At 37.4% G+C, this 25,448-nt stretch overlaps 1 pseudogene; it reads right to left on the bottom strand.

Moving 5' to 3' along the window:
* Positions 1-4,519: 4,519 nt before the first annotated feature.
* The window catches only part of LOC128506539 (complement C3-like), a 34,248-nt pseudogene continuing 13,319 nt past the window's right edge, over positions 4,520-25,448 (bottom strand).

Here is a 25,448-nt window from a genome sequence, read left to right as displayed (position 1 = left end):
TGACTTTGTCCCTGGTTCAGGAGTAAGAGTTTGATTCCTACCTCAGGTCTGTGTGGATAGAGTTTACATGTTCTCCCCATGCTTGGTGGGTTTCCTGGGTACTCTGGTTTCCTCCCACAGTCAAAAGAAATGCACAATGCAAATTAGGCTAACTCGTGTTTTAAATAGACCACAGTGTATGAATGTTCCTGCTTGTTTGCCCTGCAATGGATTCAACCCCTTTCCAGGGTGTATGCCACATCATGCCCTGAGTCCCCTGGGATAGGTTACAGGCCCTTGTGACTCTTTACAAGATACTGTAAATGATAGATCAAGTGAGATAGAGTGTTCAAAGAATTGTATCATTGTTTTCCAAATGTATGACCTCAATTTCCAAACGATGATTGTATTTATGAAATTTGGGTTCCACTTTTATAAATTATTTTCCTCATTTTAAACTATGATAATCTCCCTAAAAATTCCAAGATTTGGACCCTGTTTAAGGTGGCATGGTGTCTTAATGGTTAGCACTGTCACCTTGCACCTCCAATGTCCAGGATCGATTTCATGCCAGGTTCGATTCCTGTCTCCCTGTTTATGGAGTTTGCATGTTCTACCTGTGTTTGGTGGGTTTGCTCCAGGTGCTCTGGTTTCCTCCCACAGTCCAAATACATGCAGATTAGGTTAATTGGCGTTCCCAAATTGCCCATAGAGTGTAAATGAGTGTGTGTGTGTCTGTGCCATGTGATGGATTGGCACCTTGTCCAGGGTGTACAGTACACCGCTTCATGCCCTAAGTCTTCTGGGATAGGCTCCAGGCCCCCCGCGACCCTGAATACAGGATTAAGCAGTATAGATGATGAGATTTACTTACTGGTCAGATGAAAGAACGTTTTCAGATGAAAGAACGTTTTATTCTTGCAATGCTATTTGAGATTATGAAACTGAGTGTAAAGTGATTAACATAAATGTCTCTCATTGCCTATTCCCAGCAATTTATGTTAATGCAAAGATCTTTAAACTAGATTTAATCTAAATTAACACTAATCTAAATTATTAGTACAGTGGCCATTATGCAAGATGAGTGCATCAAGGTATGTGCTTAACCTGACAAACTCATCAGACCACAAAACTTTTTTTTAACAAGTGGTTTTATTATGGTCACACATATGTTTAGTCTCAATCCTGTGAGTTCTCACCACATTGTGTGTGGAAATGCTTTTAGATTAAGTTAGTTTGTGTTTAGTTTATTTATATTGTCATTCAACATGTTGAATAGATTATTAATATTGTTATTCAACATTTTAAACACAAAGAATGAAATTTGTTCCCAGAACCAGCATCCAATATTTAAGAAGAATCTCAGAAATACTATTACTAATAATAATAACATTCTCAAGAAACCTATATGTATACTGTATATTCCAGTAAAACCTAAGCATATGTTGTCGTTGGTCTTTTAGCTGCCCCAGGCAAGGGATCACCACTGCAGACCATCCGCACACACAAGCTTCCATTTTATCCAGGCTTTAGACTGGCACTGCATCCAGTGGCTGGGAATCCACTAAGCCATTAGTGCCCTAGTAAATCCTAAGCATATAATAATAAATAATGCACAGCATGTTTAATAGAGCTCATTTATTAAATATAGCTCAGAAGGATCCCTCCCCTATGGATTTTTGTAACGGGTTCAACCCTTTGTGTAAGGGTGGCACAGGTGGTAGGAAGCACATGGAAGTGGTGCTCCTGCACGTGCCCATGATGGCGTCCTCTTCTGCTGGCACGAGCCAAGACCGGCACCTTCCAGCTCTCTCTGGGCACGGCCACAGACGCGAGTCTCTTCTGGACGTCTGGGATCAGGGGCCTTAATGCAGGGATGCAGTCCTCTCTGCGGCCTTTTCCCTTTTCAGCGGAAGGGATGAGAAGGCGGGCTCGACGCGGAAGTAAAGGTGCCACAGGAGCTTAAGCAGTTCTTTTGCTGTCCTTCTCATGGAGATTAAAGGGCAGCATGCTGGTCTCCTCTTTAAAGTCTCTGGGACGCATAACATCGACCCGTTCGCATGCCATTCTCTAATAAAATCCACAGCGTAACTCTTTACTGTCCTTCCGGACCCCGGACTAAACTCTGTGCTTCACGTTTATAAATTGAGAGAATGCCCAAGGTCCATTAATGTTAATTGTCACCAGCCAGCCCGATCTGGCAGCCCTGCCCACTTTGCGCACCTACGTGGGGAGTGTACAGAGTAAGCGAGGAGCGATAACAGATTTAATTGCACGCCATGACAATTTTGTACATTCACTCATTCACTCATCTTCTGTACCACTTTACCAATAATTTAATCCTCCTGACAGTCATTTAGTTTACTGTACCTGCTTATAAACCAGATCACTGTTTCCCAAATTAGCAAAATAGATGGTCATCCAGTAACTAAAATATCCTGTGTTTGTTCAGCAATTATCAAGAACTACTGGACATGGGTGGCTGTAAAGCTGTTGGCAATGTTTTAAAGTGTCAAATAAAAAAATTATGGTTTGTCGCACTCGTACCGCGTAGTAAAATCCAATCTCCCAACAGACCCTGAGCTACGTTTCCCACTGTGTTTTATAGCGCAGGGAAAAGCCCGGGACCATTAGCGCCGATGCCTCACCAGCCGTGCCTAATTCCGTGGCCCCGCTCCTTTGTACACCTGCAGATAAGGGAGGCCACCTAACTGGTGAGCTTCGGAGCGATATTGATTTGGGCGCACACCCATCACAGGCGCACGCCGTGACAGTCACTTTTTGCTTTGTTGCTTTATTGCTTATTAGTTGGACTTGGTTACCATTATCTGCATTATGCCCCAAAAAGCAAGACAATAGTGCATCATTTTATTGTGACTGCAACATTGTGAAAATGAACTGCAGATTTCTTGTTACAAAAAAACAACAAATAAACAGTACTTCTAAAAGTAGTATCAGCTTCTTCTTCTTCTTCTTCTTTTTCTTCTTTTTAATTGCAATGCACTTAAATGTAACAACATGCACTGGACTGAACAGAAGCCATAGATAAAGTTCAAATAGTTCTGCTAAAAAAATCTGCTTTTGAGAACTGTAAAGCAGCCAGTCATCACTTATCTTTATGGAAGAAATTTAATGCTACAGACATACTCAGATGGACTCAGTACATCAACATCATTCACAAAATACACTTCAATGTGTATTACGCCTACACATTTCTTTGACCTATAAGCTATCAAATGATCAGATGAATTTAATCTTTAATTCACTGACCAGTAAATCTTGGCCATCCTGTAAGGTGAACTTTCTTTTTTGAAATTAAGTTCTCTTAAGTGAAATCATCCTCCTTCCCATCATCACATCTTGTGTTTTGTCTACTGCTTGATGAGCCCAGGATAACATAGTCAAGTGTACATATTTATATACTAATGTTTACAAAGATGTTTACTAAACTACTAAGCATTTTTTGCATAAAAATCTGTATTTGCTAGCTGTGGCTATTTAGACAGCCTGAATAATTTGAAGTAAACAGCCTACTGTAAAATCTGACAGTTCCTCAAGTACAGTACATGCATATGGGGGAAAAAAAAGGTGTAAGTGGTTAGGAGCCCCGTTTGTCCTGATTATCCCTGCCTCAGCGTGCAGACTAGTCAAAACCTCACTGGGGACTGATTAGGTCGCATACATTTACCACATGTTAATATGCTAACAGTATTATTATTTAAACAAAGTGTGGAATAACTAATTTAAGTGAGGTGTAGTTATATGGACATATCACATATTCTGGACCATGCTTGGAGCCTGTGTAATAGGTATATGCCATATGTTTCAGCTTCTTACATTATGATGTTATATTATTCAAGGTATAGTTAGCATTCCAGTCCCTTTTTCTTATCTAGGCAGTAAATTTATCGACAGTACAAAGTCTTATAATTGTATCATATTAGCCAAAGTTGAATAAAACTGAATTATGTATTATATTTGCTATAATATTATTATTATTATTATTATTATTATTATAAATCAAAGGTCATTTAAAAAATATAAATAGTTAACTTCGTCTCTTACACCAAAATCTTACACTTTTATATTCAACTCTCAATTAAATCAGTTTGCATTGCCATAATCTATGTTCACAATAGGAAGTGGATGAATTTTTTACTGAGTTATAAAGTAATTACGTTTTGAAAAATTGATTACTGAGCCTATTTATATGATTTATCCAGGAGTCACAACTTATTTCAATTAGTAGATGGTTAATTTCACTTTTACAGTAAAATTCATTAATCTTAACCATGAGCATAAAGCAGGTCACTCTAAACATATGCTAGTGGGATTCGTTGTCAACAAATTTGAAACATTCATTTTATAGTGCATAAAGATAGTCTATTGGCTCAATTGAATTGACAAATCATGTGTCTTTAAAATATAAATAAATACATGCACAAATGATTTAGGCTTTATACTTATCAATATTATCAAGTGTTGTGTGTTGGTTTTATCACATATTTATCTAAATATGCATAAAATACCAAACTGTTAATGCCTATTTTGAGCATCATTGTTTTAATTTAATTTTAATAGTGGCTTGATTAAAATATTAAAACACATCATGGTTACAAACCAGATCAGATCTTCAAAATTAGAGATGCACCACACATTGAGAATGAGAAGTGTGTTGGAGAGTTAATTACAAAAATGCAGAAACATTCATGGGATACAGTATATTCAATCCATTATTCATTTTCTACTGTAATTAAAAAATGTAGTAATGTAAAAAAAAGTGTAACGTAATCCATGATCATTTAGGGCATTCAAACTTTTCAAGGATTTGAGCCAGTGAGTTGATGCCGATGTAGTTGTCTCTGTATGTGGCAGTTTGACCTTCCTCGTTTGTGGGCCAATATTCAATCCATGTCTCCTCATTCAAGATGTACTGCAACCTGGCAATATCAAATGATACAAATGAGTCACACACATAATTTTATTATCACTCATGGCAGAATTTTTTTTCTCTTTTTTTCCCACACCAATCTCAGCTTATGTTCCCCTTGGTGATTATCTAATGAGTTAACATACTTTCCGTCTATCCTTGGTAGATCAGTCCTTCGGCCCATGATTAGGTAGCTCTTGCCTTGTTCGAATCCAAAAGACTCTCTGCAGTTAGCATGACCCATGAAGGTCCTCAGTTGTTCGTGTACATCTGGATCAGAACCTGTAGAATAAAACACAAACGCATGAATTTGTACGGAAATGCCTGATTTAAGAAAAATGCTTTCTTATTGGTGTTAGCAAACATTTTTTTGGGATCTTCACATCACAAAGTATTTAATTAATTATTGATATGCTTAACCTTTTATTTATATAAATGTCTGTGACACGTTATTTTCTGTTGTTCCTTACATTATAACAGCTCCAAACAGACATTCCCGTGTCACGTCACATTTATGCTATCCAGCCCCCACTGATTATATTAGACTTGCATCATGTGTTGTACGTAAAAATAAATAATTGTTAAAAGGATTGTTTAACCCTTTAAATTGGTTTCATTTCATTTATATTTATTTTTTTGTGTAGGAAGCACTGTTTGAAATATGTTAATGACATACCAGTTCTCAGGACCTGTTCAATCTTCATTTGATAAAAATCTGTGTTTGGGCTCAGGTCCAGTCTCAGTACTTTGACTTTATAAACTGCAGGAGGCATGGAAACATCATTGTTTTATAAATATTATTTATATTATACATGTTTTTTTTATATGACAAACTTGTTATTTACTGAAATTTAACATGAATACAGTGAGAGAGATATTTGCACAGATAGCATATTAATTAATTAATGACCTAAATCTATACATAGTTTTCAGTGTTTACCGTAATCAATGACATCGTCACAAGCTTTGTGCATCCTGTCTTTTTCATCGATTTTTTGTTTCTTCTGGACACTGCATTTTTCTATTTTATAAGATATAAAAAACCAGGTTCAAACAATTGGATAAATATGCAAAAATTACATTTTCGATTACAACACTTAATGATTTTTCTTTTTGCCTAGTTGTTGTATGTTGAAAAAGTAAAAAAGTTTACTAGATTCTCCAGAATTTCATATACTCTATGGTATTACTGAACTTTTTAATTTATACTGTTTGTATTTTTCAGGAAATATGTGTACCTTCAGCACAACGGCACAGACCCGCGTGTTCATTGCACAATCTGTCCAGGGTACCATTTGTCTTTGTAGGATGGTAGAACTTCACACAGCGTTCCCCTACAAAAGATTTTCTTAATTTAATTTTATTTAATTGTGTCTAAGTGCCAGAGTTGATTCCTTTAGACTGAACAGGAATCCTGGCTTGCCTTAAAATATGTGTGTGTGTGTGTGTGTGTGCACATTTGCACGCTATTTACCTGGAGAGTAGTACTCATACACACTGACAGCAGCAGGTTGAAATAAAGCTACTTTGAATATCTTGTGCACTCTAAAAACAATCCTTTCTGGCACAGTGTGTGATACCTGACAAGAAAACAAATCAACTTCAAAAGAGGACTTTAACCACATTTTATTCATTTAAATGTGAAAATATTTTAAACGTACCTTATCTAGATAAATGATAAGTGAGCCTCGTTCTGAAAGCTGCTTATTCATCTCAAACTTCTGTATGTATCTGTCCCTCCCAGTGGTTAGCTGAGATAGTGAGTGTAAAGAACAATTGTCAACTCATAATTTGGAAAGGTTGAGTACACTGTAAAAAGTGTTTCAAAAAATGGAGAAAGAGTACAAGGAAGTAAGTATTTTTTGGGTTTCTTGAGGGCGATGGGCCTAGAAAAGAGAATTTAAACTGGAAGGGAAATGAGGGATACAGAATAGTGGATGCAAACAGCCGATAAACCCCTTAAAGACCAACTTTTGTTAAAAAATTCTAGTGGTTATTATACAGAAATCATGAGGCCGGAGCTACTATACCTACATGCCCTTTGTCAGTTTGCTTCTTACCTGAGTAAGATCACTTTCATCCACCACAAATCCTGTCAGCCAGCCAATATCCAAAATAGTCATAGTGGCATCTCTGGTTGGATCCTTAAATCTGAATTAAAAGTGTTTAGGAAGTAATAACACAAATTTATATTGCAAAAAAAAAAAAAAAAAAAAACTCGAAAACAAATGAATGAATATATATAGATCTACATGCCTTTATTTTTACTAAACACTTACAAAAGCTCAAGGATGACCTCGTAACTTTCTTCGGCATCTGGATATGATACTGAGAGATACATATTACAGCCACAAAACAACGATCAAACAAACGAAGAGTTTTTTTATTTTTGTTTTGGCACCACCAACAGATATGACTTGGATACAGAAATGAAAAAAAATGAGGTGAATCTTACCCTCTTGTTTCTTTCTCATTTCAACAGACAGTTTAAACTTGATGCAGTCACTTTTATTTTCGACAGGTCTTGCATAATAAAGTGTATATAGCTATAAAAAGAAGGATAAATAAATAAAGTACAAATAAAAAAACAAAGGACCTTCTACTGTAGTATCCATGAACACTTACTTTGAGAATTCCAGCACCAGATCCCTTAGCAGTAACATTGATCTCCTTCTTGAGCTGAACCTGTGAAAGTCCAGGCAAACAAATCTTCTATTCAGTCTTCATCTTTCCATCATAAAGCACCGAAAATTTCATGTTACAAAGTATAAGAATAAAAACTACTACTGTGAGCAGGAGTTTGTTGAATATTTTACATTAATTAGTGCCCTTATCTACACATTAAATAAATGTGATGGCTGTGAAAGGCAACTACAGCGATCAACATTCAAAGATAATTCAGGACGCATCACAAACCACATTTTGCATACTAAATGGGATCCTTGAATAGCAAAGTTGTGATGAGGTTTAGAATGGTACATATAGCTGCTACACTTCCCACATTGTATTAAAAACATAAACACAACTCGAGTCCTGGAGAGCCAGAAAAATATAACCTGTGCTGGACACCGGCCCATTATTTGCCTTCTGTTCTCCCAAACATTGTGTTATTCAGAACTAAGCTGATTTTGCAAAAAAAAGAAAATAAACTAAAATTCGGACCTATGAGAAAAGAATGATGAGCACACACTATTGTATTTATCTATTCTGTATTATTATACATGCTATAAAACTATTCTAACAATCTCAGATGCCAGGTCTCAATGTATGTCTAGTCCTGTTCCTAAAGACATGCTTCCATACCAGGTACAAACCAGGGCCCGTTTTCTCGAAAGCTTCTGATCGCTAATAGTTCTTAAGTTGTACCTTAACCTCTCTACTAACGTTAAGGTGCAATTCCTGAAACGTTCGTACTCTAAGTATCTCTTAGGTAAGTCCCACGTTCGTAAGGTTGGTCTTCATGTAAATTTTTCCCTTAGGCAAAACTTTAGCCCTTTTAATATTTTGCCTGAGGTGGCTATTAAAAAAAAAAAAAAAAACCTTAAGGCAACAGATGACGGAGCTTCTTGACCTGCTCAGACCTGCACTTGCCAGACCAACGTGTCGTACTTACGCTCTACGTCCCGATGTCCAGCTGCTTGCTGCTTTTTGTTCACAATATGTCTCATTGATCATTAGTCATCATTTATGACTGGATGGACTTTTCTTTTGACATGTTTTATTTTATGATGAAATTTGATTAAGTTAAATGAGAAAATAAACTTGAGCGTTTCGAACCCTGCATCCATTTATTTTTCTGAGTGATTGTACAGTAATGATTAATACACCTATATCGCCAATGCGGTTTGACTTGCTGTGAGATACGGTGTTATACCTCACACCGTAGGGGGTTATCATGATTCACCGCGAGTTTTTGCATTGTGATTACGTTTCCATCTTTCCGCATAAAATTTAAACATGTTTAACCTTTTGGTGGTCCTCGCAGAAACTTGCAGACCATGCAAAACTTCGCGGAACAACGTTAGCTATTTGTCAATCAACTATGATTGTATACCCAGCTCGTTTCACCGCCACTACGGGTTACATGAAAATATTAGCGACAGTTTGTTGATTTAATTGATATATTTGTCTATTATCGCATGCTATTGATACTGTAAGTTAACCCATGTCGAAATAAGCATTATTGGAAGAATTTTGTGCAACGTTTAATTTGCATAGAAAGTGCCGTCTTTCTTAATGCTGTCATGCAAAAGTCGATTCCTGAGCAATCGATGTCAGCTAATTCAGTGCCTTCACTGTAGACAGCGCCTTGTAACGTTGGATGTAAGAGGCAGCGACTTAAGAAGACTCCTAAGGGACAGTTCAAGAAACATACTTAGAAAAGTAATCACTTTACATAAGATATATCTTAAGAGTCTTCTTAGCGCGCTAAGAGTGTGCGTTATTGAGAAACCGGGCCCAGGCATTTATCCACTCTGCCTGAATAGCTAAAACACAAGAAAGGATTGGTTGTGCAAGTTTGTGAATTTATAGGCTGGCCACAGGACTAAATTGATCATTAGGGTGCTTATCCTTTCTGTCTCTATGACATTCATAAGACAAAGGGAAAATTTGACTTGGAAAATAATGTATGCATTTGTAATATTTTCCCAATATTAACCCCAAATATTTGACTGAACTGCTGTAACAGGGTTGTTAGAGTGATTCAAGGCAGTTTATAGTTTGCTATGCATTCTAGTTTTAAATGTTGGTTTTCCATAATTCTCTTTTTTAATAAATTCTTAATAAAGTAAAAGGATAATGAACAGAAATGATTAGTCTTAATTTGTCTGAAACTAACCTTGTCTGTGCGTGTAAGATGTGCATTGTCCTTGTTGAAACTCCATTTGATGGGTCGACTTCGTCCACTCACACTCACTTCCACATCCAAGTCTACATTCTTATGATTCCTTACTTGCATATAGTACTCAGCCACTGCTTGGAACACCATCATGGTTGCCTAGTTGACAAATTAAAGGCAGAGACACTACAATCACAGATAGAGGTAACATTGTCAACACCACCCTTTGATTAAAATGTTTCATAAAGCAGGTAACTAAAAATAGTTTTAATCAAATTCACCCACATTTTAAATAATAAATAAGGGCCAAAATGATTATTGAATAAACATAGGGAAAATATAAAAATATATTGTATAAGTTTAATATATTTTTATATGAATTAACCTGGGTAGATTCATGACTTCCATAGGAATAATTTTGCATACTGAGCCAGTGAACAACTTTTCCTGCTTTGTCAAGTTCCTTAGCTTTTACCAGTGCCAGCAAGGCATATGCTGTTGCTTCAAGAGAGAAACGATTATCTTCAGGAACATCCCAGTAAGCACCATCTGCATACATAAATCCAGAATAAAATACTTTATTTGTTGAAAAACCTTCAGGAAAAGTCAGACTTTTGTGCACACTTTGGATGTTCTAAATATTATATACTTAAATTGACAGGTCCTGACCTCCAGAGGAAGCTTGCAGCAGGCGCTCTTTGTTTAGTTTTCCTGCATTGGCCAAGGCATAGGAAGACATAGCAACTGCATATGGACTAGTCAGAGAGGGGAGTCTACGCTCCAAATATTCAGCGGCTTTTCTGGAAGACTCTAGAAGACTCTGAAAGGGATAGAGAATAAAAACATACTCTATAACATACTGTACATATAATTTCTATTTTGCATAAAATAGAGGTTTGATAATTTTCTGACACACTTAAGCTGACATACTCCATCTAATGTGGCACAGACATGGCTTCCTTCTTGCAGAACAATCAGGACAAATGCTGTCAGAGATGCAGCAGCATCCTTACCTCGAACATTACCCTGGAAATACACAGAAAAGTCTTTATAGCAGTTAATGCAGAAATCTTGTTTTTTCGTGTGTCAATAATTTCAGACAAGGAAAAAAAGAGAAACAAACAAACAAATCTAAGCTTCACTTACAACCATCTCTGCATGAATGACTGGAGCATTTTCTTTAAATGTCCCATCTGTCATCTGTACGTTCAGTATTACCCACTTGAGGGCACTACAGAGAACATTTTCGTCTACCTCAATGATATCGCTGGCCAGAGCAAAGACTTTAGCAACATATGCTGTCAACCTTTATGCAAGAGAAAGCAAGCAGTAAAAATGCAAGACCTATGTGATGAATGTAGATAAATTGCACAAAATTAGTTTTTTTCTGTTTTACCATGTGCTGCTGGGTCTGTGTAACTGTGCAGCATAGGAACCATCATCTTTACGGAAAGTGAGCTCACGTGCATATCCTAAGAGAGCAAAAGGTATACGTATATATTCTTGTGTGTGTGTATATATATATATATATATATATATATATATATATATATATATATATATATATATATATATATATATACACACACTTTATGAAATTGCAGATATTGTACTTTTTTTGTAGTACACCCATGTAAAGTAAGACTAATTTTTTAAGAATTATGCCCTTGCGAAATCCATGTGTACTCCATAGCTAACTGACTAAAAAAAAAAAACATTAAGTTAAAAAAAATACCTACTGTTCTCATCACAGTTTAATCTGTTGTTTTATATAGTTTGCATGCAGTGCACTCTATAATTCTAAACATCATCATCTCAAATGCGTTTCAAACATATTTTCCACCCTTCCTTGACCAAAGTTCAGGGTTCCTAAATTTTGGGAAGTGTCCTCTCACCTTTCTGGACGTGTTGGACTGCCTCACTACGTCGGTGCAGGCCAATTTCTTCCCACTGCTTGGTGGTATCTAAGTAGCGAGTGGCAATAAGTGGCAGTGTCATATACATTATTGTCTCTTCTCCACAGCCAGATGGTTGTATGATCAGACGGCCCATGAAGTCTCCACTGATGGGCTGCTCTATTATCTGATTTACCTCCTGACCTAAAGTTTAATCCATGGATAGACACATATTAAGATTGATTACAGAATAATCCATGTTTTTTGGGATAACATTATTGTGTTATACTGCCTAATTAAAGTAGATTTGTTAGATTAAATGTAATTTTGCCTAATTTAATTTGATTTTCTACAAAAACTAAATATTTAGATTTTTTTTAGATAAAAAGTTATGAAAATTAATTTAATCCCTAGATAGATTTATGATGTTTGTCTGAGGTTCATCAATGAATGAACGAATGAATATTTCTTGGTTGTGGAATGAGTCATCGAATTTTCTTTATTACTTATGGGGAAAGTCACTTTGATATACAAGTGCCTTGGATTACAAGCACACTTCTGGAACGAATTATTCATTCAATTAAATTTTATTTGTATAGCTTGCAATCCAAGGTTTGACCGAATAAACAAATAAAGTATGCCTTTAATAACCTGTTCACATTACTGATCAGATTGCGTTTTGGACAATTAATATAGTGCAGCAAATGATGCTGGTGTCATAGTTAAGACTTTTAAGCACACAATTTGCATAAATAAGGATACATTTTCCACATTTTCTAATTGCCCAATTTACTTGACTGCTAATAAATAATTAGGAATTATTAAATTCGGCATAACAGTAGCAGCATCCTATTGCCATAGAAATAGTACTGAAGAATATGGGCTATTATTTTTTTAGATAATCCAGCAAAAATCAATAAACGTTTTGACGTCCGCAATTTCTAAGGGTGAAAAAATGGGTTAATTTCATACAGTATATGAAATTAGACCTTTCTTAATAAAACCTGTATCTGTCCATGTCAGATTATAGTGACATGAGTATTTTCTTACCAGTCACAGTGATGTAAGTGTGTGCAGGAGTGTTCGGAACCAGCCCGTTTGGTATAGTAGTCCTGTAACTCACAACTTGTATGCCATCTTTTATTTCAAACACACACACACACACACACACACACACACACTTTTTACAAAAGCGTTTTAAGTACAAGTAATGTATTAATGCATCTGAAAATAGAACACAGGTATATGGAGAATAAATACTGATTACTTAACAATAATTAAAAAAATGTGCTTTTACATAGTGTGCTTGCTGTTAAATTTAAAGTATATATTAGAAGTCTTACCAGGTAATTGGGAGGGATTTAGTTCCACATTTAATTCTTGGAGTTCAGTTAGCACACCTTCAGGCTGGATAATTTAAAAGACCTTATGTTGATAAACATATAAGCATTGCACGGAACCTCATGGTATTTTACTTCAATATTTGAATATGAACATGTTTTTTTGTAGAATATGTTTTCTATACATTTTGTTTTATCATATTTATCAGAAAGTTTATGCATCTTAACGTTTCTAGAGCTACATAATGTATAATCAGTCTGGTTAGTTCTGTCTGAAACGATCACCATGGAGATCTCATGTATAATCTGATGATACTCACCACCACCTTCAGGGTTCTTCTCACTCCATCATAATGTGTTGCACTCGCAGCCTGCACCTCTATCTGGTGGTTTCCTATTTCCATGGGAATAATCACATATGGGATGGCTCTGGTGGACTTGGCGTCAATAGTAACTATGGTACGGTATTTCTTCTTTTTGCTGGCTGCGCTGCAAACATGCTCTGTCTCAAAGAATTCCACATGCACCTGATGGGGACAGGAAGTCAGACAGACACAACCTTAAAGGTGCCCTATTTTATAAAGTTCACTATATATGAATTTCACTCAATATGATGAACTAAATTTTATTTCATTTTAACCAACTGTACAAACATGACTCAGAAAAAATAAAACAAGCAACCAAAAAAAAAAATAAAACAGTCACATAGGCAAAGAAATGGCACAGATACACATGATTACGTGTTTTTCTAATTGATTTTAGTTGCTCCTATGACAAAGTAAATAAATGAATGAATAAATAAAAAACAATAAACAAAAATAATAATATACTCATTTTAAAAGTTCTACACATTTGCGACATAATCCCAATACTCTGGTAGTGATAAAATTTACCCTTTATAAAGGTAATGATAACCTTGAATCTACCTGACATATCCAAAACCCTAGGGTACAGTTTAATGTCTGAGAGGGCACTGGTGGCTCAGTGGTAGGTGTTTTGCCTGCCATGCGGGAGGCCCGGGTTCGATTTTCTAGCCAGTGCCCAAAACCCCAGCCACTGGATGCAGAGCTAATCTATTTCTAACAAAATAGACTTCTGCCCTCTGAAAATAACTCAACATACAGCTATTATTGTCAAAATAGCTGGCAACAAAAGTGAGTGATTACAGCTGTGTTAAGGCCGTACTAGACAACAACGCTGCTTACACAAAATATTGACACTTTGAACACAGTTTGACATGTTTACTGCATAATGAGTTATTGTTAGAGGGCAGAAGTCTATTCTGTTAGAAATAGAAGGGAGAGAGAGAGAGAGAGAGAGAGAATACTTGGTTTTATTTTTTTTATCAAATAAAATATATATAAATAACGTACATACATATTGTGACGTGGGCGGAGCGGCGGCTGACGACCAGCATGCCTTGCGGGGATGTCGGTGTGTTCACCATGTTGGGAAAGGGTGTTTGGGTTAGTGGCTTCGGCCCTGTTTGTGTGTGGTGTGTGTGTGACGTGTGGAATGTGCTTTGGTTCATGCTTAGGCTGAATTGGAGGTAGACTTCGTGTGAATGTGCTGCTCATGCTTTTGTATGACTGTGTATGTGAAATAAAGTACTCCCAGCCATTGCATTGGGCAGCAAGTAAGCTCACTCGTCTCTCCAACATCATTTCCGGTGGTAAAACGCTACATTGGTGTCAGAAGTGGGGTGAAGAGTAACAGGTTGGAGCGCACAACTGAAGACCTTCTAAAAATCCAAAAGAAAAAGCGGAAAAGAAAAAGCTAGCGTGAGCACAACACGGCAACCAAAGCGGAGCGGCGAGATGAAAATCACGGCACTGGATCTCGGGGCGGAGGCCAACGCTGCGCAAGCGCCAGCGCAAGATACAGCTCTGTGCGCTGTCAGCCGGCAAGGCAACCTGCAGCTGCTCCTTCCCTCCTACAACGGCGCCTTTGAACCCCACGCATTCCTCGCTCAAGTGGAGCTAGCCGCCGACTTCGCGGGCTGGTCCCCGGCGGAAACAGCAGTCCGGGTAGCTCTCTCGCTGGAGGGCCTCCGGACCGATGACTGGGCCAAGCTGCGGGAGTCGCTCCACTTCCGGTTTAGCGCGGGTGACCGTAAAGAGGCAGCGTGGGAGGAGCTGGCGGTCCGCGAGCAGCGCGCTTTAGAGGCACTGAGGGCATTCGCCACGAATCTGAGATGTCTCGTGCACCGAGGCTATCCGAAATTCAAGCATGACAAGCGGGAAGAGCTGGCCCGTCACTCCTTTGTCCGGGGACTCCGACCGCCGTGGCTCCGCGAGCACATTAGGTTAGCGGCACCAGCTTCCCTTTCAGAGGCCGAGCGCGCTGAGCCCATAATGGCCCAAAGAGCCGAGCGACCGCCCGCAGCTCAGTGGCGCTTAGCCATGAACCTAGCCATGATCCTGCCCTTAACGTCCGCACCGTTACTGGGGGCTATGTGAAGGTACGGACGTGTCGCACAGTGCGAGTCCAGGTGGGTAAAATAAAGTACTCCCAGCCATTGCATTGGGCAGCAAGTAAGCTCACTCGTCTCTCCAACATAATTTCTGGCGGTAAAACGCTACAATATATACACATGCAGCCTTTGCTTAGTGTTTATTTACAAAAGGTGAATAAGCAAATTTCCAAAAGGTGGCTGTGAGCTTCAGAAGCCGACAAGGCCAAAACAATAAACAAAATTCCCTCTACCTAGTACCAAAGGGAAACAACTAACCTGCACCAAAAAATAAAGAAACAGAAATACAAAATTCTTCCCTTACTCCCTTTCTAACCACAAACCAGGAAAAAAAAACTAAATGGCGTTGACTCCTTACTAAGCCACTAAATAAAGAATTAGATACAAATATATACAAAAGTATTCGCAATCCAAACTAACAAAACAAAGAGAAGCAAACAGAAGCATAGTCAAAGCAAGCAAAAAGCTCATACATGGAATAGTCGAAAAGAAAAACCAAGCAATCATCATATAAGCGTAGTCAGGAACATAACAAGGGGATCGTACACAAAATAACATTAAGAATCAATCATGGAATAAACAGTAAGCAAAACACAGTCTGTAGCACTGTCGTCTGAAGGCCTTAATAGGCCTCTTGGTCCCCTGTAGGACCAATCATCTGGGAGGAGGCAGGATCAACACAGGTAGAGCAGAAGAGCAACCAATCGATTTGCAGGAAATTACAGAAGTGGGCAGAACCTGCAAGGTCAAGGGAGAGACACAACCATATCCCACCACCAACAGAGACATAGCAGAGACAAAGCAAGCAAAACCAGACACACAAAAAACATAATCCCAATATAATAACACCCAGCCAGTAGGGTTGGAGTGTTGCATTATAGAGGACATAAAATCAGTGTCAAATCAAATATGCAGTTTGTTGTGGGGACCCCTAATGGGATCAGCTGAAAAAACAAAATAAAATGTAGAATTCACATGGCAGGAAAATTACCTTCTGTTGCCTATTGGAGAAGTTATGAAGAATTGCTTTGATTTCAAGTTGTTCATTGCGTACTGCTGAGTAAGGTAACTTGAGATCCACAGAGAAGTCTTTTGCCACTGTTATTTCATAGGGATCAGATACACAGATACCTACAGAAAATGAGATGTTTTCTGTTCTTTTTGTATTACCACCACGTCCTATTTTGGATTTTTCGATGTAAAATCAATATTTATTTTTAGACATGTAAAGTGAATGTGTCACTGACCATGGGTTTTAGAGACACTGATGGCTAGGACCTGCCAGGTAGTAATAGAGTCTTTCAGAAAGGTTTTGTCTAAGGTGTAGCTTGTTGAATCACTACAATTAAACGGAAATAACAGATCAGTACTAACAAAAACCTCCAGAATGTTATACTAATAAAAATATTAAAATATTGCATTACCATATTGAATTTCCTGGACAGGGTGGCAGGTCTATGTCCTCCCACAGCCAGCTCTCAGTGAAATGTGTCCGGGTGACAATTTCATCAGCATTTGTATATTCTTCATCATGAGTATCATCAAGAAAACCTAGACAAATGGTTTGTTGTAAATCATGGTTTGGACAATTGACAGTGATTTATAAATAAATTTAAAAAAATCAAAATAATAATTATTATAATAACATTATGCACACCAATCAGACATAACATTACAAGGCAAAAATTATGCCCAATATTGTGCAGATTTCTCTTATGCCACCTGGGCACCTCTGTCCACTTGGGGCATGATTCCAGAAGACCTCTGGTGATGTTCTATGGTGTCTGGTACCAGAATCCTTTAAATGATGTGGGATACAGGATGGGCCTCTATGGATCAGACTTGTTTGTCCAGCATATCCCATGGGTGCTTAATCAAATTGGAATATGAAAATTTGGAGGCCAGGCCGGTAGCCTTTGGCTTATGTGCTTGCCAGGCCCCATGCACAGTTGGCTGTAGTGCACTTGGTGCCTTTATTTTGTGGCCAGGATTGACTTTTTTCAGCAAGTTGTGCTGCATTTTTTTCTTTGTGGGATTGGACCAGATAAACTGGCCTTTGATCTCCACAGGCAAAAATAACCCTTGTGTGCCCATGATCCTGTCAACTGTTTCCAGGTGTAGGATTGATAATCAATGATAATGAGTCAATGTTATGTGATGTTCATGCTGTGGCTGATCAAGATATTATATCCTTTTTTTCATTTCATTGCATGGGATAATTAAGAATGTATTAAAATAAGTAATTTCCAATATTTATTTTAGAAGTGTTATGACATTTTGTGTAAATTTTGTGAAAACACCAGTATTATTAACAATTTGTAGATGTTACTGTTGGGGTCCCATGCACCAAACTGATGCATGTTTCCTAAAAACACTACTAAGGCCATTTCTTACAAAAGATCACAGAAATTACTAGTTGGGGCTATATTTTGAGGACAAATGTGTGGAAGCACTCATACACATAATCTTTTTTTTTTTTTTTTTAGAAGTCCAAGCACAGAAGGTTGTTGAACTCTTATTGTAATTTGTATAATGTTGCAATCTTCTTCTTTTCTTTATTATGAATTGTACAGAAAACCTAATGGGCCTGATTAGGTTAGTGGTTGTGAGATAGTGCAGATATTGTGCTCCATACCAAATATTTGCTACTAATTCATTTGGTTCTCCCAAATAAAACAGCAGCAAAAGCCATGTAGTTCTGCCCACTCAGTTAGAACATTTTAATAATTTGCATAATTTGCCAAACTTACTATTCGGAACTAACATTTTTTCCCTATGTACATAATTTGTTTATTAAGTTACTCAGTTGATTCTGAAATCAGTTGAACAATTATCTTGCATAATGTTTTTTTTTACATGATCATCTTACAACTAAATACATTAATTAATAAATAAATTAATAATAATGATAATAATAATATGATATTTCTGTGCTTTGTTAAAGAGACTTACCTCTTTTTATTCTCCGTAGTGGGTTAGAACACTCAGTAACTAATGGGGAGAAAAAATAAATACAAATAAATTATAAACAGAATGGTAGTGGTAGTGAATGTGGATATGTGTGTATGTCACTATAGTGTGTGTCACTATAGTGAACAAAATGATGTTACATTTAAACTTATTAGATAGAGTACATGTTTTGACTCTGATTTGATTTTAATTTTAAGAAAACTGCAGAACAAACTAACTAGGAGATTATTAAAATCAGCAAAAACAATTAATTTCCATTGTCTTTCTTTGAGGTTTTCATCATTTGTATGCCTTTTTTATTTTTTATGCTCAGCATTAGACTAACATGTTTACTGTATCAGTTACCCTTTTGTCACTATGGTAAGGTTTTCATGGAATTGTGCAGCTAATAAATAAATATAAATGTAAATTATGTAAAATGCATTATTATTATTATTATTACTCTTGTATATTTACTTGTTAGTTTTCTACACTGCAAAGTTTCTTTGATTTTTTTTTAGAAGCTTTGAATTTATATGTTTTTTGCCAAAAATGATAGGAAATTAACCCCTTTCCAAATCTCATTGTTTCTCTCAGTCAACTTTTCAGTGAACCGAAACAGACTTTACAATGCAGTGGATACAATTAATAAACAAAATGCAATGTTGAAGCCAAGATGTTTACAATCTGTTGACTGTCAGTGCATAGACCAGTGGTTCTCAAAAATTTTCTGTCATTCCCCACTTAAGGGGGTGGGCGATTTTTCAAGCGCCACTTGTCAACAAAACATTTAACATTAACGAATAACGAAAACGGCCAAGTTTACTATTTATTGAAATATCAATTTCTAAACCAATAAGATCAAATAACACCAAGTCCAAAACAGATAAAATACATGTGCAATTGTTATAACAGGCTTACTTTGTCACTTATCTAGAGCTTTCTTACAAAGAAGCTGAGTGGCTTATTAACGTGACTGGGGTGTGATGTCTCTAAGTGTCTTCCTACTTTGTTGGGTCTCATGCTGCCTGCTGCCAGCGGTTTAAGACAAAAAAAAAAAACACACACCCCACTCCCCACCACCATGAATCCAAGCGCAACATAGGCTTCATCATGTTTTTCTTTTGGCTGGCTTTTTGGTTGATTAGGCCGATAGTGCTGAATCACCTGCTTTTTTGTGGTCCATGTAACAAATGTATCCATTGACGGTATTATGCTCACTACATACAGTCCGATACAGATCCGGTTTGTTTCTGCGGTAAAGTTAGTTTTATATTCGCATCTCTGAATTCAATAGCTGCGTAAATGAACCCGTAAATAAGATACCCACATTTATTTCCTCTCTACATTGTCTTTAAGCTACAGCAATAAATTATACATGTTTAAAAGCATAAACACCATTATTTTTTACAGCGCAATGAATGATTTAGGGATCATCGCAAAATGCCGCACAGAACGTAGAACTGTGCAAAAAAAAAGTTTTGTACATTCTTGATCTAAGAGCAAAACAGCACACAGTGTGACAATTAACACGAGAGACAACATAAGATTAGTTTTTTTAGTTGCTCGTTCATTAAGGCTTGGATCACTATTTAAACACTGTTTACCACTGAATTTACAAACAGTTGTTTAGAGATTTTATTCCATTTAGAATTAAATGAACAGTAAGGCACTCCTTCATTGTCCGAGCGGTGTGTTTGGGTTCATTGTTATGCTGGAAGACCCAGCCACGTTTCGTCTTTAATACCCTTGCTGATGGAAGGAGGTTTCCACTCAAAATCTCACTATACATGGCCCCATTCTTTCTTTCCTTTACACGGATCAGTCGTTCTGGTCCCGCATAATGTTTCCACCCCCCTGCTTCACAGTAGGTATGGTGTTCTTTGGATGTAACTCAGCATTCTTTCTCCTCTAAAACGCAAAGTTTTATTTTGGTTTCATCTGACCATATGACATTCTCCCGATCCTCTTTTGGATCATCCAAATGCTCTCTAGCAAATCTCAGATGGGTCTGGGCATGTACTGGCTTAAGCAGGGGGACACGTCTGGCACTGCAGGATTTGAGTTCCTGGCGGTGCAGTGTGTTACTGATGGTAGCCTTTGTTACTTTGGTCCCAGCTCTTTGCAGGTCATTCACTAGGGGTATGGGTCCGGGATTTTTGCTCACAGTTCTTGTGATAATTTTGACCCACAGGGTGAGATCTTGCGTGGAGCCCCAGATCGAGGGAGATTATCAGTGGTCTTGTACAGTATGTCTTCCATTTTCTAATAATTGCTCCCACAGTTGATTTCTTTGCACCTAATGCCCAGTGGTGGAAAGGTAATCATTTGGGTTTGTTTTTGCAGCCACACAAACTGGGCACATTGAAGTCAAAAGAAGTTGACCATGTCAACACCTCTGTGTACCAGAATATTCTAGAGACAAATATAAGGCCAACTGTCTGACAAAAACAAGCTTGCTCAAAATTGCATCCTGCAACAGGACAATGAGATGAAGCACACCTGTAAATCTACATCAGTATGGCTGAAAAAAGGGTTTCGGAAAACGAAACCACGCCAAGTCCAGACTTCAACATAATTAAAATGCTGTGGCGGGACCTTAAAAGAGCTGTGCATAAACTAATGCTTAAAAACCTCAATGAACTGAAGTAATGTTGTAAAGAGGCATGGGCCAAAATTCCTCACACACACAGCAATGTGAGAGACTAATAAAGTCATACAGAAAACAATTACTTTAAGTAATTGCTGCTAAAGCTCGCAGTTTTGTGTAGGGGCCTGTTGTTTCATTCTTTTCTCTCTCTCTATTGTTTTCCACAACAACACATCAGAGTGTCTGAAAAAATGAACCAGCCGCACAGTGAATCAGCCCTGGATAATAGAAAATAACTGTCTCGTAAAACTGTCTCTATGGTCGATACTCTTAAATTCAGAAAATCCTCAATGAGACAGAGAGTTCACAGTCCAACACAGCTCTGATTCAAAATGACGTCCATTCTATGTCCCAGTAAATACCATGTATCATTGACCCTACCTTGGTGTCTTTCCAGCTCCTGCCCCCTTTAAGCGAGGTCAGCTGGTACACGTGCACAGTTGGTGCGTCAGCGGGATTCCCCTCATGATTAAAAGGCGCGGTCTGATGAGAGTATAATGTGGAACCAAAACACCAAGCCTGTGTGTGTGTTTTTTTTTAATGCTTTATATTGTATATTTGTGTCAGAGGTGTATAAAACTCACTTTGTAGGACTTACGAACAAATCCAGTTCCCAAATGTGCACAGAAAATGTTCGTAAGATGGGGACATACTGTCTCTGTGACATCAGCTGTTAAAGTTTGATGTGTTTAAGACCAGGAGCATTTGAAATGTGAAAGCACTGCTCTCCCTAGTAGTGCTTTCACATTGTCCCAAGGAACAAAGTGCTGTGTGCATGTACTGTACTGTTGTCATGCAATAATCACTGTTTGGTTGGTAACAGTAACTGTTCACCACATCACCCTCTTGTTGAATATTTTACTATTAAAGCACCACACACAGTATTTTATTTAAAAATTTGACCATACCTGTTCTTTCAGCGGTGCCTCCTGCTTTATCAGACTGAAACAGTAGACCTGCATCATAGAAAACACCCATACTGTCTTTACCACTGCCAGCTGTGCAGCCAGTGTCATGTTTCTCAACAATGTCCCAGATCTGTTAGGTTGGATAGATAGGTAAAATAGATTACATGTTATACATTCAAATGCAAAATTTGAATTTAATAATCCCACAAATGGAATATGGAATTTATTACAAATAAAACTGAAGATTTTCACCTTCCCACAAATCTAAAACATCATTGCAAATATAATAGAAACTGCTGTAACATGCAGATATGTGTTATGGTTATAGTTTATTATGTTGGTGGATGTTAAACACAATTTTGCACATGTTTGTGCCTTTTTTTAATTATTGAAACAATAATCAAAACAATTTAAGAATTACTTGAAAAATTAAAAATCTTACTTTTGTCTGTGTAAGTCTGGCCTTATTGAGGACGAAGACAGCTTTATCCACAGCAACCAGTCCAACCTTGGCTTTTGGATCTCCAGTAACTATGAGCTGAAACTCATTACCAGGCTCAAATACTTCCTTGGCAGGTAAACTCTCCTTTACATCCAATTTTAGCTATATTTAAAATATTTGCAAAAAAGAAAAGACCGAAACGAAACACCTGAATAGGCTGACACCTTATGTTATAATTTATGGGCAAGTTATTTAATAGAAACAAATAGAAATGGAGCTACAGGGTGATTCACTCAAAAAATGCCCGGAATATTCTGTAATAACTCTCGAATGAATTGGTGATCCAATAGACTTCTCATTACTGTACAACACCATCCTGATAAAGTTAGTGACTGAGCAAAAGTGTACAGCATTAACCGGTGCGGTGGCTGTCTGGTGCCTACCTTATCAGTTCATGTTAGGGGCATCCCAGTGTCTTTAAAGCTGTTTACATTAAGAAGCACATTGTATGGTTTTTTGTTTAGATTGCTTTATCCTAACAAGAGTTATACCAGGATATTTGGGTCCTCTTTCAAGTGAATCACCCTGTATATATATAGATCATTGGAGATTCAATTACTGGAAGTTTTCAAAGTATCTTGATATAAACCCTATATATTTATTATATTAATATATTTTTATCGCTGTTTCACAAAACTTCTCAAAACTAAACAAAAAATACAATTATTATATCATTTACAAAATATATTTCTTGGTTACATAATTCTTCACTTCCTCAGTCAACAGTTGATTGAACCATCATTTGGAAATAATTACCAGCATATCTTCTGACATATGTTTGCTTTTCTATGCCTATTTGTCACAACAAAATTGTCTCTCAAAATCTCTCAAAATTGCCCTTTCAAATTTATGGTAGACTGCTGATGAATATTAATTTACAATTTTCTCCAGAGATTTTAAATCAGACTGAGGACTGGTATTTTAATGGTCCATTCTAATAAATTAGGGTCCTTGGGTTTAAATAGCTTTTTCATCTAAACTTTGCTTGTCCTAATTCCTTCAGAGTACTATAATCTTCTTTGTACCAGCTTATCGAAGGGCACTCCTCCACCTCTCATGAAAAAGGCCTGTTTGAATGCATTTTATACCACTCTAAGAACCAATCTGATATCTTTACACTGCATCAAATGCATATAAAATTTATAATGTATAATGTATACTACTACAGTATTTCTAAACTCCTAAGGGCAAAATCCAATTTGGAATAAAATTGCCATTATCAAGGAGAATGCAGCAGATTACCTACCGTTCCCAAGCATGTGTCTTTCACATCGACCCAGATGGAGTCTGACACAACTTCAGAGGATCCTACATGGTAATACGCCACCACTCGAAATGAGGGAACAAGGTTCTTGGTGACTGGTAGAGACATGGTCAACAGGGACTGCCCTTGTCTTTTAAATCTTTCTCCTTTCACAATCTGTCCTTTACTAAGGATCTGATACAAAGCAAAGTCCAAGGATTTGGATTAATAAAACAAACAAAAAAACAAAACAAACAAAATCTGTATTTCATGGGTTACTAAAGTTTAAAGTCAGGCTTAGTGAAGGATGGGGTAAGCATTATTTATACCATAATACACAAGCCTGTAGGACTACCTTACCATACTGTATCAACAATATATATAAAACAATGGCTACGTAAGATACCAACCAGATAAGTGAAATCCTGATTTCGGACATTACTTTTGAAGTTTATATTGATGTTTATGTGATCACCGATTGACAGTTCTGCAGCATCTACACTTATATGTAGATAATTGTTTGAGCCTCCTTTGGTGGTGTAAGCCTCGGCAGTCATCTGGTTCACAGCTTGTCTTTCAGATAATAGGTCTGGAGCTCTGGTTTTTGCCTGTTTACATTATAAAACCATTTAAATATCAGAAATGTATAACACTTATCTCTACTTTCAAAATTGCAACAGCATGTCAACAACAGTCTGAAAAAAACTAGCAAAACACTTGGGCCTTTGTTTTGGCAGCTGGTCGGTCAAAGCTTGATTCTTTAGCTGGGAGTAGTTGATAAAAATTTTAGTTCCACATACCCCTTTTCACACAACTTACAGTGATTTTTAGAGTCCTTTCCCCTCCCTCAGTGTTCACTGCAACCTTGGCTATGCCATTACTCTTGGTTCGACCCCTCACATTACCAGGCATGACTACGACATCCATATTTTCAGCAGGAGACTGGTCCAGATTAGTCACATATACCTTTTTAAATCGAGATCAGAACACACACACACACACACGCACACACACATACACACACACGTACATACATAAATGTGGTCTTAATATAAACCTTACGTTGCTATTTTTTCATTTAACAAAATTTTTTTTTTTAGTGGAACCTTGGATTGTGAGCATAATTTGTCCTGGATGTGCGATTTTATACCAAAACACTCATATATCAAGAGAAGGAGGAAGGAGTTGCTGTGTAGGACGACTTTTACACAAACAGCCCTGCATGAGCATGCACACATGTGCACACACACAAACCCACGTGAGCACGCGCGCACACACACACACAGAGACCTGCACGAGTTAGCAAGCGCACAAACATACAGCCCCGAGCTAGGGAGCACATACACAGTGCCCTGCGTGATCGAGCACACATAAACAAACACAAAATAAAATCTTTACGCACACACACACACACATGGTCAAAGTGTTATAGTAAACACTAACATGCGAACGGATATTGACTATACGAGTGACACACGCACAATGAGACCAAGCATGGGAGACGATTACCCAGAATTCCATGGTGCGAGAGAGAGAAGAACCATTGGCTCAGTTGTGATCACATGACTAAGCATCAAAACAAGAAGCGTATGCATGCTATCTGATACTAATACTTGGTACTTACAGTATTTATCAAGACTCACTTGTTTATCGAGTCAAAATTAATGAAAGATTTTTGCTTGTCTCGTGGAACGCTCACAATCCGAGATTCCATTGTACTCTCTAACTGCTTCCACAGC

This window comes from Clarias gariepinus, chromosome 18 (genome assembly GCF_024256425.1).
Source record: "Clarias gariepinus isolate MV-2021 ecotype Netherlands chromosome 18, CGAR_prim_01v2, whole genome shotgun sequence".
Classification (NCBI taxonomy): domain Eukaryota; kingdom Metazoa; phylum Chordata; class Actinopteri; order Siluriformes; family Clariidae; genus Clarias; species Clarias gariepinus.
Note: the sequence above shows the minus strand (reverse complement) of the source record. Positions and strands in the feature narration are given on the sequence as shown.